The sequence below is a fragment of the Silene latifolia genome, chromosome X (assembly GCF_048544455.1).
Source record: "Silene latifolia isolate original U9 population chromosome X, ASM4854445v1, whole genome shotgun sequence".
Classification (NCBI taxonomy): Eukaryota; Viridiplantae; Streptophyta; class Magnoliopsida; order Caryophyllales; family Caryophyllaceae; genus Silene; species Silene latifolia.
Window position 1 is genome coordinate 126,489,548 of NC_133537.1, and position 19,446 is coordinate 126,508,993.

A 19,446-nucleotide genomic window follows, 5' to 3' on the forward strand; every position below is an offset into this window, starting at 1 on the left:
CACCTACCCACAACAAGAAGATGAACCCATTCCAAATATGATTCTCCAAATGAAGGGAGATCAACAAAACTTCTTCAAACAAATGCTAGAGGAAAGCCAAAAGAGAGACAATGTTCTTCAAGGCATTATTACCCAAGGTGAGGAATTGGAGGTTCAAATTGCCCAAATGAAAGAATCCCAAACAATCACTCCCCACCATTCCTTGGACATTGATCGTGAGTGCGAGTTTGAAGGATTTACCTTTGATGAGAATTGGGAAGGACCAATCTCTCTAAGCTCTTGTGAGTATGAAAGTGTGATATTTGACGAGGAAGATATGAGGTTGAGTAAGCCAAGTACTCTTAGCCTTTGTGAGTATGAGGGTGTGTCTTTTAATGTGAACTTTAAGATGTTGGAGGAAGAGTTGAATGAAGCGCCCATCTATGATTCTTATAAAGATAGCTATGATGATACAATCGTGCTTTGCAAGAACTCATGGGGTAAGGAAGCGGAAGTTTATGAGGTTGCTCTCCTTGAGGAGCCTATCCTTGAGAAATTTGAGATATCTTATCATGAAGAAGAATGTTCCTTCCTTATCGCCCATGAAGACTACTTTACACCCACTATGGAACCTATGCTTGTTGACGACGATATGGTGGATCTCCTCCAAAAGCTCAAGACATCATACAAAGGATAGTTGGTGGAAAAGCTCAAAAAGAAACTTGCACATGAAGCTACTTGTGGAAATTTGGCACCCACAGCATCAATTCCTAAGGTGTCCGGTCATCAATGTTATGAGAATTCTCCTTCTACTCTTGAAGGATTCACAAATTCAAATGCTATCATCATCACCAAAGTTGAAGAAAAAGGTTGTGAGTGGAAGTCTCCGGACAACCATGAATCATACTTCCTACCTTGCGCTAACAAGAATCATGGGCTAATCGGTTTGAAGTGTCGCAAATATTCAAGTGCCTAGAAGAGGAAGAAAACAAGAATGAATGACAAACTTCCTTGGCCAAGCTTCGTCATGAAGTTAAGCAAACCATACTCATGCTTATTTGGAGCTTGTTCACAAGCTTTCGATCTCCTTCTAAGAGCCTTGAGCTCTATGGACAAAGAAATTTTACAATGTGAACTAGTTTTGTGGAGTCCTATCTCAAACCACCATTTGTAAGATATTCCTTGAACCTTTGCCTTGTATAATATTGTACATTTTAGCACTTTTATTTATAATTTCTTGCAAGAGAGTAGTGAGAGAGAGTTTCCTTACATTTTTATTGAGCAAAATTTCAGAAAAAGATAAGGATGAATGAAAAAAGAGTGCAAGGGTACGATCTTGAAAAAGAAAAGAAAGAAAAGTTTGAAAAGCAACGAGGGACGCTCGTCCCGAAGGCAGGACGCTCGTCCTCAGCCTTCCTCAGGGTACTGTTTGGCGCTGATCTGAAATCCGAGCGGATTCTGAAGAAGACGCTCGTCTCAGTTCAACCGCTCGTCCCGAGCTCGGTACGCTCGTCTTTTGTCCACCCCGGCTGAAGCAGAATCCCTGGAATGAAATCCGAGCGGATTTTTGCTAAGACGCTTGGACAACCTGCAGGAAGACACTCGTCCCGACTATAAAGACGCTCGGATTCCTGCACTTTCCTCGGATAATCCGCCCGAGCCCGACCCTCAGCCGCTCGTCCCACCCCACTTTTCTATAAAAACACCCCCACCATCCCTCATTTCTTCATCTTATCTAAACCTAATCCACTCATCTTAATCTCCAAACACTCCCTTCACAACAAAAACCAACCAAACCCTAACTTTCCCAAATCAAAAATGATGAATCTCAAGGGAAAAGCCAAGAAGCTCATTGAAGCCGCTACCAAGAAACGCAAAGGCTCATCTTCTTCATCCCCTCAAGAAATGATGCTACCAAGAAACTTCCATCCCGTGATAAGAGGAGGGGTGGAGCAACTTGAGTACTTTCCGGAGGTACTCTTCACATCCGATGACCACCGCGCTAAGTTCGTCAAGTTGCTAGGTAAGCATTACGAACCGACACTAGTAGAAAAACCCCCTACGGTGGCGGTTATAAATGACCTTTGTGGCGGTTTTTAGACATTTAGGGTGCGTCGTTTATCGCGGCGTCGTATAAACTTTACGGCGGTTGTAGATGGTAGATGGTTGTTGAACCACTGCTATAGCTCTCCTATAGTGGTGGTTTTTATACAAAACCGCCATTATAAACCTATCTAATACGACGGTTTTTAACCAAGAACCGCCATTGTAATTCTTTAAAACCGCCACCATAGGTATTTCAAAAACAATTTACCACTCAAACTCGATACTACATGTTATCTATAACGTCGGTTGTAGCAATAGAACTATCGCGAAAGGTTAGTATAACGTCGGTTGTAACTCAGATACCGCCGCTATAGGTAATTATAACGTTTGTTGTTTGGTGAAGAACCGCCATTAAAGGCCTTTTTTTTAATTTTAATCTTTTGACGTCGGTTTTAATGAAACCATGAAACCATCGTAATAATTATATATTTTTTTTAAAAAAATAAAAAAATATTTCTACGAAAATATCAGCAGCACCTCCCTATAAATTTAACGATTCCAAATACTATATGAACCAAACAAGACCTGTGAATAGAAATGTAACCACATTTGTAATATTTCAAACAACACAAGTCCAATCAACAAACTAACATTCATGTGTCATCACATCCAACAAAATAACATCATCACATTCACCAAAGATACATCCAAGTGTATGAATAATACATGCCTTAGTTGAAAAACTAATCTACAAGTTCTCTAAACATTTGGTAGCCCACACTTCTTTGATCTCATAAATATCGCCATCAGACATGGATGAATCTGCCATAAGCTATAGTTGACAAATAGATCAATGAATAAGAGAATAAAGCTAGAACTAGATAAATAAACCATACCAAAAATTTAAATAATACATACCTTCTCAAATTGTTCTTCTTTGCTTCTCGAAAATAAAAAAGTTATTATACATCCACTTCATAACATAGTAACCACACTCGTAATCACTTGGTTGTTGAGGACACTAAAATTTATAGAAGAAACATGATATTCATTATATAGAATGTAAAATGTAATTATAATTTAAAGTTAGTCGTTACAATATAAAAGGAGTTTATAATTCACTTACCACGACGTCATCATTCTTTTATGATGAGCTTATTATTCTTTCTAACAAAATTACGCCTTCCGCCTTGAGCGCAATGTAAGAACCAAGCGTGGTTTGTCAAGGACATATGAGCCTGACTACAAGAAACATAATCTCAATACTCTAAACTGCCTATAATGTTGGGGAAACTCTTTTCTAGCTTTGCTGCAAAGAAGCACGAGGACCTGAGAGTCAAGTCGCAGAAAGAAAGCAAGAGGAAGAGTAAGATGTTAATGGGGACAGATCCCATAATCGTTGAAGCATCTACTAGAAACAACAAAAAGGAAATGAATGAATTCTCTTTGCCATCTGTTGAAATCGGTTTTGATGGTCTGTCAAGGACATATGAGCCTGGCAAGCGGTTTCAATATGTGGCACTGACAGGGAATGTACCTGAAAACTATGGTGTTAGGATCAGGAGACTTGTTACGTTTTCAGCTGCTGTCAACAAGACATTAATTCCTGAGGTTAAATTGCCTATAACTAAATTAACAAAAGCTAGTGAGCAGTTAACATTAGACAAAGCTGTTCCAAGAAGAGGCAAGGAATACATAAGGCTAGGTTCTGTTATGGGACTCTTTGTACCTCTTGTGTCTGCTCACTCAGTATTCACAACAGTGACTATTTCACTCCATGACAACCGTTATCCTGATCAGTGGTGTGTCCAGTCAGATTTAATTCTAATATGGCTGAGAAGTTTGAGCTGTCTTTAGACTACTGTATTCATAGAACTTCAGATGATAAAATAATATTGAGTATCAGCAGGGATTTACCAGTATTAACTGATGGACAACAATGGGCGGCTTTAAAACTGCAGTTATGCTTGGAAGAGTCTAACTTTCCTTATATCAATAATTGTCAAGAAGCTTTGGGTGTTATTGCAATGCCAAAAGTGTTACTAGATGATCATAATGTCAATCCCAATCATCTGAATACTGTTATTCTTCACCGTCAACGAGATAAGATAATAGAAATGTACGAGAATGGTGATATTATGGATGAGACTGAAGCCATAAAGGAAAAGATGGAATCTGTGCAGTATGCCAAATCCACTGTCCAGGAAAAGGTGAGAGGGATCCCCGCAGAAAGGCAAAATGGAGATGGCTGGGAGTTCATGGAAGATGCGAGGAAACCCTTTATTGCTAAAGATGAAGCTTCAGTGGAACCATCTTTGGAGGGGTCACTTGAATTCACACCACAGATCCCTACCTCTCAACCTAGCACATCAAGTGGTGTTCCAAAGAATCCAAAGAAGAAGCAGGTTCAATTTAGTGAAATACATGTGTAAATTGCACTGGTGACAACCATCCTCCCCCCAATGGCTGGTGGCTGGTTTTAGTGGCGGATCTTGACAAAAGTTCTATAGGGGATTATGAAAGCTGGCTATACTAATGGCATATGGACTGGGAACTCTGGTGATTATACTGTATCAAAGGGGTATAAATGGCTATAAGGGGTGCAGGATAAATGTGACTGGTTTCCTTTGATATGGAATAATTCTAATATACCTAAGCATTCTTTTGTGGGATGGATGACTGTCAAGGGTAGGCTGTTTACCAAAGACAGAATGCAAGGGTTTGGTATTCCTACTAATGGCTTGTGTGAGTTTTTTTTTTTAGTCAATCAAGAGGATCATGCCCATTTGTTATATGAGTTTGTGTATAGTCAGAAGTGCGGGGAAGGTTTAACTTAGTGGTTGGGTGAGACAGTCCCGTTGCATGATCTTGTGCAATGGAGTGTAATATGGAGAAGCAGATCCTTGATGAAGAAACAAATTCTGCTGGCAGCAATCATTGCATTATGGTATCACCTATGGCAAGCTCGGAATATTTGTAGGATTGAAGCTAAATTATTTACTCCATGATTCATTATTCAGCAAGTCAAATCTGATATTCAGCAAAGGTACAAAGGGAAGCTAATGACATCTAGATTTCAGCTACCTGAGATTTTGACATTCTTTTCATTTATAATATATTTCACATTTCACCAAAAAAAAAATAATTAGGAGGTACGCTGCATTACTTATTGGCTAGAATGAAATATCGCCCTGAGATGTCAACCTGAGAGCGTTTAATTGAAGCGGGGCATCTACCAAAAGTGAGGCAGATAACAATCTTAGTCCATCCTAGATTCAATAATTGTGATTGTATAATATAGATGATATTATACCAACAATGAACTATGCTATACTCAATAATATTCTCAGTATAATAGCACAAAAATCGAATATGGGATGCACTGTCAACCCCATATTTTGGCATTACTTATTGGCAATTGTATAATACACTACCAGAAATTACAACAATGCAAATTGACTAGAACAGGGACCGTCAGCCTCTACTTCAACTCTAAAACGTCATGAAACACAACCTAGTTTCATACCCTTCGACCCCTTTAACAACCTCGTTCAACACACTGCAATTTGAGACAAAATAACCCGCAAAACGGCTCATACTAAAACGAATACGGGACAGTAAATGCCCGACTTTAAGCTCAATATTTAATCAAGAACCTAAATCAAGTATTCCAAGCTATACTATTATACTTATACAGATGCTACTTCGTATGAATCAAAATAATCCAATAATTCACAGGGTTGATAAAGATGCTACTTACTAAAATGAATACAGATGCTACTAAAACGAATACGGCTCAAACGAATACGGCTCATACTATTATACTTATACAGATGCTGCTTATACACAATAATTCAATAAATCAAAATAACAATCAATGTGATGAAATTGATAAAGATGGTATTGTATAATTTTAATGAACTGAAATTGGAATTATATAGGGGCAAAATAGATTACCTTTGATTGAGGCAGAGGAGGGCGCGGTTTAGCCGGAAACAACCAGTAGGGCCGGTGAACAAAGTATTAGCGAGGAGGTCCAAAATTCGGAGTTGAAAGTGCCATGTTGAAGTAGTTCGTATATTCGGATTGGGATAGAGGCGGACATTATATTGACGGTGCCTTGGTGGTCAACGGTGACTAAATATTGAGGTTTTAGCAGAAGTGATTAAGAGATGGAGATTTCTGCGCAGGAAGGTGAACAGGGTTTGCATGGGGAAAGAAAAAAAATGGTGATTTATGTCGGTTATGAAATCTAAAGGGTTTTGTGTATAATTTTTTTAGTGGGTATTTATGTCGGTTCTTGTTAAAACTGACACAACAATATATGATGGCGGTTTTTTTATTAAAAAGTATTGTCATGTATTATTACCTTTAGCATCGTTATTAACGTCGGTTGTTAATACAACCGTCACAATTGACTTATGGTGGCGTTTCTTAAATAAAACCGCCATAAATAGCTACTACTATTACGTCGGTTCTTAATTTAAACCGCCAAAAAAGACCTTCTACACCATGAAAAATTCTCTCCCGCCAAATTTTTGGGCTTTTTGTGGCGGTTTTATTAGAACCGCCGCAATAAAGGCGTCACGATAGGGGTTTTTTCTACTAGTGCGACTCAATTTATTGACACTAGGGTGTTATAAATCCTAGGTATAAGGTACCAAACCGAAATGTTCTTTGATGGTTCGGAGATTGGGAAATTATTCCATGCCCATGAAGAGACATACCTTAGCCTTACCTTGGAATTTTTGAGTAGCCTCCGTATTGTTTCGAACACACGAAACAATGTTGGTATGGAGTTCCGGTTGTGCAACCTCGACCATAGCCTATCACTTGACCAATTTGCTCAAATCTTTGGTCTTGTTATACCAACAAGCAACATCAACAAACCCGCCGACTTTGATGTGGACCTAGTTTGGAAGGCTATTTCCGGGAGGGATTTCATTCACCAAAAACAATGCTACACCTTTGCTATTCAACACCTGGTGATTCGAATCATCGAACGTTTCGTAGCCGCCACCATTAATGGGAGATATGAGCAAGATAGGTGCACTCTCCTCGATTTTACATTCCTTGAGTCCTAATTAAATGTTCGGGGGACAAGGCGATACAACTTCAATACCCCCCTTGAGATGCTTATGAGATTCTACGATTTCTCTCAAGGGAACTCCCAACTTAAGACCTTCGTGATGGGAGGTCTAATTACTATCTTGGCTAACTACCTTTGTCCCGGGTTGAACACCCATGGGACTTATACACCTCTTGAGGGTAGTACTTTGATTGATGAGAACGCCGTCTTCAACCACCACCGGTGGTGTGCCTACACTCAAAATGGGAGTGTAGAATGGTTCACAAAAGGGTGTTCCTCTATTATTATTCCGGGGTGGAATATACCCGGTACCGACCCAAGGTTGAGCCCGTATTCACCCAGGCCGAGCTACCTTCTCGACATCCAAATCCACCCCAACCCCCCTCAAAGAGAAGAAGTACCCCGCCACCCTCCACCGCCTCGCGGGATACCGGCAAGGCCCATTGCCCCGCCGTCCTATGTGCCTATCCCACCATACCCTACTCCTTATACGTCATTCGCACCACAAGTCCCCAATGCTCCGGATATGAATGATTTGATGAATCTTATGAAGAAGATTGATCTTGGAGTACACGATGGGCGGGTCGATAACTACATGGCCCTTTATCCTCAGTACTACCAAATGGCACAACAAGGGTATATCGACCCTAATGGCCCTCGACCATCTTGGGCTCAACCACACCTTTTGTTCCCTAATCAAGGGAACCACGCCGGGAACTTTGATGCTCAAGGTGAAGGATACTCCAGTCAAGGAGGAGGGTATGACCAAGGAGGAAGTTCTAGTAGGTATGGCTACCACCAGGATGATGATGACGAGTGAGAGATGCCTACCTCACCACCCTCATTTGTATGATACTCTTCTCTCCCTCTCTCTTTTGTATAATGCATTGCATTTAGTTTAATCTTCGCTTACATTTGTATTATATTTCATATTGCATTCACATTAGTTAGTTCATATAGATTAGTTGCATTGTAATATATCTCACACGATTCATGTAGATAGTCACATATAGACTAGAATTCATGCATAGTCACTAATGACCAATCCTATTCTTTTCTACACTAGAAATAGTGCTTAAATCGGTTTGGGGAGGTTTGATCATAAGTGACCATAGTTTACTAGAAATCATGCATCATATTAATATAGTTTAGATTGCATTCATTTGTTATATATGTCATATAGAATTGCATTTAGTTAGAGCATGCATTCATTCATATCATATCATTGCATTTGTACTTCTTTTTCAATAAAATCAAAAATCCAAAAACATGTATTTCTTTTTCATTCCTACTCCTACATGTACATTGAGGCTAATGTCCAAAATAAAGTGGGGGATGGGAATTTATATTCCAAAATACATAAAAATTGAAAAATTTCGAAAAATCACAAAAATATGTCCTTTAATTTTATAAAATAAAAAAAAAACCATAAAAATTTGAAAAATTGAAAAAATCAAAAATATGTTCATTCCTTTATAGTGTAGTCTTGTATATATTGTTTGTATATATTGTGTTTGTCCATCCTTTTTCACATTGATCGACTACGCCACATCCGAGACATGAGGATATTGAAGATCGCATGGTATGATCTTTCCAATCTCCTTTTTCCTCTTTATGTTAATGACTATGTGGCTTTATTTTGATTGATGCGGTATAAACAATGTGAATTTAGGATTGCATTTAGATTATTTGGCATATTAGTTGGTAGAAGCATATGCATTAGGATGTATATATGATAGTTGCATCATGGCATATAGTTGCATTTAGGAAAAAATTTGTGAAAACATCTATTTGGGAAACTTAATAAGTGTATATAGGCCCTTGTAGATACTTTTTCTTCTTAAGACTTTGCTTGTTAGAATACTTGTAAAACACCCTAGGATGTGTCATACTAGTATCCTTTGACCCATAGATTAAGGCCTAGTCAAGAGTACCTTGTGGTGTGATAACTCCTTGGCTACCGTTTATTCCAAGGTGACCCTTAAAACCATGCAACCATCATCCATGTTCTACCACATTTTGTCATCAAAAAGGGAATGGGCACAAAAATTGTTCAAATTTGAGTTCAAGAAATGAAAAGAAAATAAAAAGTTTGCAATTGCATCAAAGAAAAGAGGAGTAACAAAAATGAAAATTCCTATGCTTCAAAAATAAGCACCCTCGCTACAAATGGGGTGACTTTGAAAATATTCAAAAAGAAATGCAAAAAGTTGAAAAATTGTCAAGTGTTGAAAATGTCGAACATCAAAAGAAATGGCAAAAAGAAAGTGTTCACAAATGTCAAATACCACAAATTGGGGGGAAAACAACAACAAAAGCAAACTCCCATATGAAACTCAAATTCTATAAATCCCTTATCCCTCAAATCCACTTTTGTGCATGGTAGAGAGGGGACGACCCTTCTTCTTGTTTAGGCAAGAAGGGGAATTCCGCGACTATCCAGTGTTTCTAACACCATAGGGAGTCTATTCTTGACAAAAGCATTTAACGATTGAGGACAAAGGTACCCTAGCTTGACACAACTTGGAGGTGATTTATTGGTATCCTCCTAGGCTTAGTAGTTTGAAGAAACCATATCTATAATGGAGTGTGTACCCTTATATTGTTTCCCTTTGGATAATTTCCGCCACTTAGATGAGGAAAGTGGCTATTCTTTTGTACATGCATCCATTACTTGATTTTGTGTGCTTTAATGATTGGATGTGTTGCCATTTTGTCAAGACCCACCTTGCCTTGCAAGAAGGCATCCTACCTCATGGTTGTCTTGTTGTGAGTTGAAGGGGCGGAGTGAGACCCGCTAATTGTCTCACATCGGTTATATTAGTAGGATAGTTTAAATAAGGGTCCTAGTTTTTGTCACTTCTTTACTCGGGACGAGTAAAGGTTCGGTTTGGGGATATTTGATGTGAATATTATTTGCGCACATTTAGTCCCCTAATTGAGCCTATTTTGCATACTATTATAACATTCCATAGCCATTTTATCCGTCAAATGCTTTCTATTTTGCTTTCCTATCTCCTTGTGCTTGTTTTGTAGGAAAGGAGACAATTAGGCGGAAATTCCCGTCTCTTGAGCTTATTTGGAAGGACATTGACGATCTTGGTTGAACGAGTGTGGAAGAAGAGGAAAGAACTAAAGATCAATATTGCAAGAATAAGAAGTATGCGAGAGGAAGCATTCTGGACAGCAATCCGAGCGTCCAAAGCCTCAAGACGCTCATCCAGTGCCCCTACAATTCGAGCGTCCCGACCCTCAGCCGCTCGTCCTACCTGCCCAGAATCCGAGCTTTCTGCCTTTGTGTACGAGCGGACCATGGCGTCTTCAGCAAGGATGCTCATCTCTCCAAAATACTTTCATTTCCCTACTTAGAACTTAGAATTGTTAATTATTAATTTAGCCTTAGTTAACCTAATGAGGCACCACTATATATACCCCATTTGATGATAATCAAAGGGGGCTTCCACATTAGAAAATCCTTTTAGAATAGATTAGAAGTAGATTAGAATAGATTACTCTTTAATATTTCCACAAATTACACATTAATCTCTCCTTAATTATTGTTCAAGTATATTACTTTTGGGTAATTGAAGATTATTGGGTTATTATTGGAGGATTGACAACCCTTCCATCAATCAATCAAGTTCTCTTCTTTTATTCTTGCTTTGTTATTTAGATCATCTCAAATTTGGTATAATTCCTTTACTCTTTACTCTTTATCGTTTATTTCTTTAAGCTTTTATCATGTTTATACTTGTTATAATGATTGACACCATTAATGACATGTTTCCTATGATAAAGAGTGAGTAGTCCTTTAGCTAGGATTAGTGGGTAATTAAGGGAGAAAAACATGGGGAATAATCATGCTTAATCCAATATGTTTCCATGATTAAATTGCTTGCTTGTTGTGATGTCAACCTATGCACATGTTATGTTTGATGAAATGCTGATGTGAACATTATTTGCGCACATTTAATCTCCTAATTGAACCTATTTTGCATACTTTTATAACATTTCATGACCATTTTATCCGTCAAATGCTTTCTATTTTGCTTTCCTAGTGCATTTTATATGTTTTATAGGAAAGGAGATAATAAAGCGGAAATTACCGTCTTTCGTGCATATTTAGAAGCTTGTTGACGATATTTGATGTCTTATCGGTAATCCGCTCGTCTTATAGGAATCCGAGCGTCTGTGGAGGAATCCGTTCGTCTAAATGAGCTGCAAAAATCAAAAAATTTGGTCTGTAAGAGAATCCGAGCGTCCCAGCTGAGAAGACGCTCGTCTGAAACTGGCCGCTCGTCTTTGTAGAAAGATGCTCGTCTCTCTGCCAGTGCACATTAAACAAAGTTCCTGTAAGAGAATCCGCTCGTCCTACATTGCAGAATTTGCTCGTCTTCTTTGAAAGACGCTCGTCTTAAGGCGAGTTTTCCTGAAGCCCATTTGAGCAGAATCCGAGCGTCCCAACGGGAATCCGCTCGTCTTTCCCCTACTGTTTTGAATTTTTTGGGTGTTTTAATACCCCTTCCCACATTCATTTCATTCATTCAAACATTCAAACACTACCCATAAACCCCAAAACCCTCATCCTCTCCATCACCAAAAACAAGATTTCCTCAACCAAATTCCAAAAAATCAAATCAAAACTTCCTCACAACAAGAATTAATCACTCCTTTTGCAACAATAATTGATTCAAGCACCAAAATCTTCAACCTTTGAGTCGATTTTTGAAAAAGAAAGCAAAATCCTTTCATTTTAAATCAATTTGGGTATAATTAGAAATTGAAGATTTTCAATCTTTTCTTGGTGTAATCAACAATGGCAAGAACAAAAGAAGCAACAAAGGCACTCAAAGCAAAGACACTTTCGAAAAGGCAACAAAGCCTTCAAGCAAGGAAAGCTTCAATGGCTATGGTGGTTTCTAATGCAAACTTGGAAGTTCAACAACAACAAGATCCTCCCTTGGGAGCAACAACATCAACAACTCCGGAAATCGCTCAATTATCCAACTATCCGGAGGTAATTTTCATTTCCAACTCCCATAGGGATACATTTGCCAAGTATGCTAAGAAAGCCATTTTGCCCACCAAATTCATTTGTGAAGATCCCTTGAACAAATTGGGTGTCCTTGAACAAACAAAAGCCTTCTTTGAAGTCATGGGATTAGGTAAATTGTTTACCATAAGAGAATTGACATACCCCTCCCTTACCTTGGAATTCTTAAGTTCATTGAAAGTGACTAAGGTAGAGACTAGAGAATACATCGAGTTTTGTATTGCGAATGTGAATAGGCGCATCACCTTTGATGTTTTGGGTAAGATATTAGGCCTTAGTGATACACCATATTATCACAAGATGCCCGAAAAGTATGACCCCGCTCCTCTTTGGTTGGCAATTTCCGGGAAGAAATTTGTGAGCTTTCATGCTTTTCGCGCTCTATTAGTCCACCATCCGGGTATTAGAGTGTGGCACAAGGTCATCGGGAATACTATAATAGCAAGAAAAGGCACTAATCACTTTACCAAGCTCGATTGTGTTCTACTTGAGTCGGCCTTGAATGTAGGAAGGGAATTCACTAAGCCCTACAATGCTCTAAGGCTTTTGATGGAAAGATGGCTTAATGTCGATTGTGGTAAGGAAGGCACCGCTCATATTGTAAATGGAGGTCTAGTTACTCTCTTGGCCAAGCACTTTGACGCAAATTTCAACAAAGATAACACCTATGTGGTGATCAAAGGGGGTCATCTCATTGATATGGACGCCATGATTAACAAGTATAAGTGGGTCAAGCATAATTCTCTTGACACCAACTATGGGTGGCTAACCAATGATGCTAGATCCTTCACTTTGCCTTCCAAGATTTGCCGATTGAGTGCTCACCGAACAAACTACCTTCTTCCACTCTCCAAGGACGCCGAGTACATCATCCGTCAACAAAGGGGCGAGATTGAAGAGCCCTCCTCCTCCATTGTCACACCACCCTACCCATTCAAATATCAAGAGTTCAAACCCAAAGATGTTGAAGTGGGAAATGATTACATGACTCTACTCATGAGAGAAATGCACAAACAAGCTTATAATGATCGCACTTGGCCCAATATCCACCCCTCCTTCATTTAGCTAGGCAAGGAATACTTGATCCATCATGTCCTTTACCTAGTTGGGCGGATAGGGAAGTTTTATTTCCAAGCACATCTAGTGGTGAAAGACCGGGTGAAGATGAGAATGTCGATGATGAAGTTGTTGATAATGAGGGTGTTGATGAAGAGGTAGATGAAGAAGAAGAGGCTAATGAAGATGATGAGGAAAGTGAGCAAGATCAAGGAAGTGAAGATGGGAGTGGAGATGATTCCACTTCCATGGAGGAAAATGATGACAATGATGATATGATGGAGAATTAGCAAACTTTGGAGGCTCCTACCCTCTTGAGGTTTGTCTACTTCTTTCTTTGTTTTCTTTATTTTATCTTGATCATAGTTTGGAGAGTCCTAGCAGCACGAGAACTAACACTTTGGCCCCATTGAGGTGTTCTTTTTATTGTTCCCACTTGAAAAATCCAAAATGACAATATATAGTATCATGCATTGCATTTCGTGTGCATGAACTACCCCGAAATTTAAGACGTTAGAAATAATGTCTATCTTGGTTTGGGGAAGTGCATGCATACGCAACGGGAGGTTATCTAAATTACGCTCTCCGTCATAAACAAAAACCATGCATCATGTAGTGTAGCTTAGTATAGCTTGCATTTAGTCTAGAAATCATGCGTCATCTTTGCATAATTTCCTATCATATTGGCCATTGAGGACAATGCCTATATTAGTGTGGGGATGGGAAATTCTAACTTGACTTTTATTCAAAAATCCAAAAAAATCAAAAATTTCGAAAAAATCAAAAAAATTGAAAAATTGAAAATCCAAAAACAAGTTCATTTCCTTTGTAGTGTAGTTTTGTATATTGTTTGTATATATTATGTTTGTCTATCCTTGTTCACATTGATCGACTAAGCCACATCCGAGATATGAGGATATTGAAGACCGCATGGTATGATCTTTCCAATCTCCTTTTTCCTCTTTATGTTAATGACTATGTGGCTTTATTTTGATTAATGCGGTATAAATAATGTGAATTTAGGACTTGCATTTAGATTATTTGGCATATTAGTTAATAGAATCATATGCATTAGGATGTATATATGATAGTTGCATCATGGCATGTAGTTTGCATGTTAGAAAAATTTTGTGTAACCGTCTACTTGGGAAGCTTGACAAGTGTATATAGGCCCTAGTAGATGCTTTTTCTTCTTAAGACTTTGCTTGTTAGAATACTTGTAAAACACCCTAGGATGTGTCATGCTAGTATCCTTTGACCCATGGATTAAGGCCTAGTCAAGAGTACCTTGTGATGTGATAACTCCTTGGCCACCTATTATTCCAAGGTGACCCTTGAAACCATGCAACCATCATTCATCCATGTTCTACCATATTTTGTCATCAAAGGGAATGGGCACAAAAAGAAATTATTCAAAAATTTGAGTTCAAGAAATGAAAAGAAAAGAAAAGAAAAAGTTTGCAAGTGCATCAAAAGAAAAGAGGAGTAACAAAAATAAAAACTCCTATGCTTCAAAAATAAGGCACCCTCGTTACTAATTGGGGTGACTTTGAAAATGTTCAAAAGAAAATGCAAAAACTTAAAAGTTGTCAAGTATTGAAATGCCAAAAATCAAAAGAAATGGCAAAAAGAAAGTGTTCTCAAATGCCACAAGAAATTGGGGGGGGTGGGGGGGACAACAACAAAAGCAAACTACCAAATGAAACTCAAATACTATTGATCCCTTTATCCATCGTATCCATTTTTGTGCATGGTAGAGAGGGGACGACCCTTCTTCTTGTCTAGGCAAGAAGGGGAATTCCGCGATCCTCCAGTGTTTCTAACACCATAGGGAGTCTACTCTTGACAAAAGCATTTAACGATTGAGGACAAAGGTACCCTAGCTTGACACAATTTGGAGGTGCTTTATTGGTATCCTTCTAGGCTTAGTAGTTTGAAGAAATTACATCGATGAAGGAGTGTGTACCCTTGAATTACTTCCCTTGTAGATAATTTCCGCCACTTAGATGAGGAAAGTGGCTATTCTTTTGTAGATGCATCCATTACTTGATTTTGTGTGCTTAATGTTTGGATGTGTCACCATTTTGGCAAGACCCGCCTTGCCTTACAAGAAGGCATCCTACCTCATGGTTGTCTTGTTGTAAGTTGAAGGGGCGGAGTGAGACCCGCTAATTGTCTCATGTCGTCTATATTATTAGGATAGTTTAAATAAAGGTCTAGTTTTTGTCACCTCTTTACTCGGGACGAGTAAAGGTTCGGTTTGGGGATATTTGATGTGAACATTATTTGCGCACATTTAATATCCTAATTGAACCTATTTTGCATACTTTTATAACATTTCATGACCATTTTATCCGTCAAATGCTTTCTATTTTGCTTTCCTAGTGCATTTTATATGTTTTATAGGAAAGGAGATAATAAGGCGGAAATTACCGTCTTTCGTGCATATTTGGAAGCTTGTTGACGATATTTGATGGACTAAGTATGAAGAGGAGGCAATAATGATGACCAAGGAAGTAGAAATAAAGAGTATATAGAGGCATCTTAGGCTACAAAGCAAGGATGACGAGAAGGAATACATTGCAAGAAGAAATTGCTCGAAAACCAAACCAATAGTTGCTCCTTTGGCTCTGAAAGTATGCTAGATGAAACGGCGTCGAAAAATCAAGTGGTATAGGCTTTTGAATCACTCCAATAGGAGTCCGGATGAGAAAATGACGTCCGTTTTACAATCCGAGCTCAAGTGAAGCAGGATGCTCATATTTCGCTCGAGACGAGCATATTGTTGGACAGGAAGTTTTTCCTTGCTACATGCTCCATGAAAGATGCGCATATTTATGAAAGACCGGCAAAAAGGAGACCGGCATCTTTTCTGAGAGGAGCGATTCCCTACCCAACATTTAGCATTGTTATTTACTATTTTACCCTTGTTTAACCTAATGATGCTCTATTATATATACCCCATTTGTAATAATCAATCCATCATGTTTTCATTAGATTAATTCATTCCTTCTTTAGATTAGGTTAAGCTTTCATTAGGAGTAGATTAGAATAGATTACTCTTTAATCTTTCCACAAATCACACATTAATCTTTCCTTTAATTATTGTTCAAGTTTATTATTGAGTAATTCAAGTTTATTACTTTTGGGTAATTGAAGATCATTTGGGTTTATTGGGAGATTGACAACCTTCCATCAATCATCAAGTACTTCTATTATTCTTTGCATTATTATTTTGAAATCTCCATAGGTATAATTCTCTTAATCCTTGTTTTAATTATTGTTAATCTTTCTTACTTGTTCATCATGTTTTGCCTTGTTAATATGATTGACAACCTTGTTAGCATGTCAAACTTGATAATGAGTGAGTAGTCTCTTAGCTAGGATTAATGGGTAATTAGGGAAACTAACATGGGGATTGATTCATGCTTAATCTAATATGCTCACATAATTAATTTGCTTGCTTGTTGTGATGTCAACCTATGCACATGTTATGTTTGATGAAATGCTAAGCCTATGAATCCTTGCATTTACAACCATCTCTTATCTATTCAACTTGACTTGTAAGATATAAACCAACTCGAGTCTTGTTAGACCATGCATAGAAGTGATTAGGGGGAAAGTAAGTCGACTTGTAGGTGTTGTACAATCTAATCGATTCGGCTCCGGGACCCAACTCTTCCTAAGAACCGTAAGACATAAACCAACTCGGTTCCTTTACAACAATAATTGCTTGCTTATAATTGAGAACATGTTTTTATGATCAACTCCCATGATTTCCTTATGAACCCATGTTATCCTAGCATTTTTAGTCATTTATTTACATCTTTCCTTTTGTTGCTTGTTTATTGCTTTTATTAGATTAGAATCATCCACCCATTATAATTGTGACAACCCCTAGCACAACCATAATTAGATTGAATAATTTGAGTAACCACCGTCCCATGGATCGACCTCGACTTACCATTAACTAGTTGTTTGTTGAGAATTATAAATGTGTTTGATTGGATGTGACCCGACGACATCACCCATCAAATGCTAAGCCTATGAATCCTTGCATTTACAACCATCTCTTAGCTATTCAACTTGACATGTAAGATATAAACAAACTCGAGTCTTGTTAGACCATGCATAGAAGTGATTAGGAGAAAAGTAAGTCCACTTGTAGGTGTTGTACAATCTAATCGATTCGGCTCCGGAACCCAACTCTTCCTAAGAATCGTAAGACATAAACCAACTCGGTTCCTTCACAACATTAATTGCTTGCAACTTTGTAAACATGTTTGCATGTTCAACTCCCATGAATCTCCTATGACCCCATGATATCCTAGTCCCCTTTATTACTTGTTTACACCTTTATTTACTTTATTGCTCCCAATAGTCTAGAACACAACTACAAACCCCATCAATTGTGACACTAGCATAAATTGAGATAGATAGACTTAGAACCCAAAACACACCGTCCCATAGATCGACCTCGACTTAACCACTAACTAGTTGTTTGTTGAGAATTATAAATGTGTTTGATTGGGCGTACAACGACACGCTCACGTCAGTCTATATGAACAAGGAGAACTGAGCCACCTATTACCACGTGGGGGCAAGCACCAGGATAAGGTAGGCTCCGCGAAGCCTGCAAATCCACCCACATACACCAAGATCATAAACGTGATAACAGGCGGCTCAGATCTAAGTGGATTGACGTACTCAGGGGCTAAAAGGCACGCCACTGATACTAAGGGAGATAGGCCAGCAAACTCCTGCATAATTTCTCACAGTGATCTATCTGCTGTTGCCTTTGATAAAGGAGATATATGTGACGAGCGGGAACATCATGATGCACTCATTATCACCCTATCAATGGCCAACTGTACAGTCAAGAAAGTCCTAGTAGATACAGACAGCTCGGTCAACCTGATCATGCTGAAAACCATAAAAAACATGGGATTCAGTGAGAAGGATTTGCAGAAGAAGACCATCCCGCTGGTAGGATTCAGTGGGGAGACATCTAACTCACTAGGCGAGATAGTCATCCCAACCTATGTGGGAGGGGTCAACAAGCAGATCAGGTTCCTGGTCATAGACGGACCCTCCACCTACAACGTCATCCTGGGAAGACCGTGGTTGCACCAACTGAAAGCAGTCCCCTCAACATATCATCGATGCATAAATCCTCACTCCATGGGGGGTAGAAACAATACGAGGAGACCAGGAGAAAGCTAGAGGCTGCTACAAGAAAGCACTAAAGTGCACCGCCAGTCTTCCAGCATAGCAATTACAGAAGCAGCCTGTCCAGGACGATTACATCGAGCCCCCAGCTAAGGAACTAGACCAGATCAACCTGGATAAGCTGCACCCAGAGAGGACCGTGTTAATTGGAGCTGGATGCACAGGAAGCCTGAGGCAGCAACTAATCGAATTTTTGCTGGCTAAAATGGATTGCTTTGCATGGTCACATGATGACATGATAGGAATAGACTCATCCATCATAACACATAAACTCAGTGTGGACCCGAAGTGCAAACCCATCCAGCAGAGGCGAAGAAAGTTTGCAGCTGAAAGGAATAAGGTGATTAATCAGGAAGTAGACAGCCTTCTGGCAGTAAAGAAGATAAGAGAAGTAAAATATCCAGAATGGCTATCCAACGTGGTAGTGGTGCCTAAGAAGAATGGAAAATGGAGAGTATATGTGGACTTCACTGATCTCAATAAGGCATGCCCTAAAGATCCCTTCCCGCTACCTCATATTGATGCAATGGTGGATGCGACAGCTGGACATGAAATGCTGACATTCCTGGACGCTTGGAGTGGCTATAATCAAATCAAGATGGATCCTGCAGATCAAGAGAAAACAGCATTCATGTCCGAAAGAGGAATATATTGTTACAACGTCATGCCATTCGACCTGAGAATGCAGGTTCCACATATCAGAGATTGGTCAACCGCATGTTCAAAGAGCAGATAGGGAGAACTATGGAGGTATATATTGACGACATAGTGGTGAAATCAGAGAAAGCTACAGATCACATGCGCCACCTGGCAGAAATATTCAACACCCTGAGGGAGTACAAAATGAAGCTAAATCCATCCAAATGTACCTTTGGGGTATCCTCTGGTAAATTCTTAGGCTACATTGTAACTCAGAGGGGGATAGAAGCCAGCATCGAGCAGATCAAGGCTGTGTTGCAATTGGAGTCACCTGAAAGCTGGTAAGGTAGCAGCT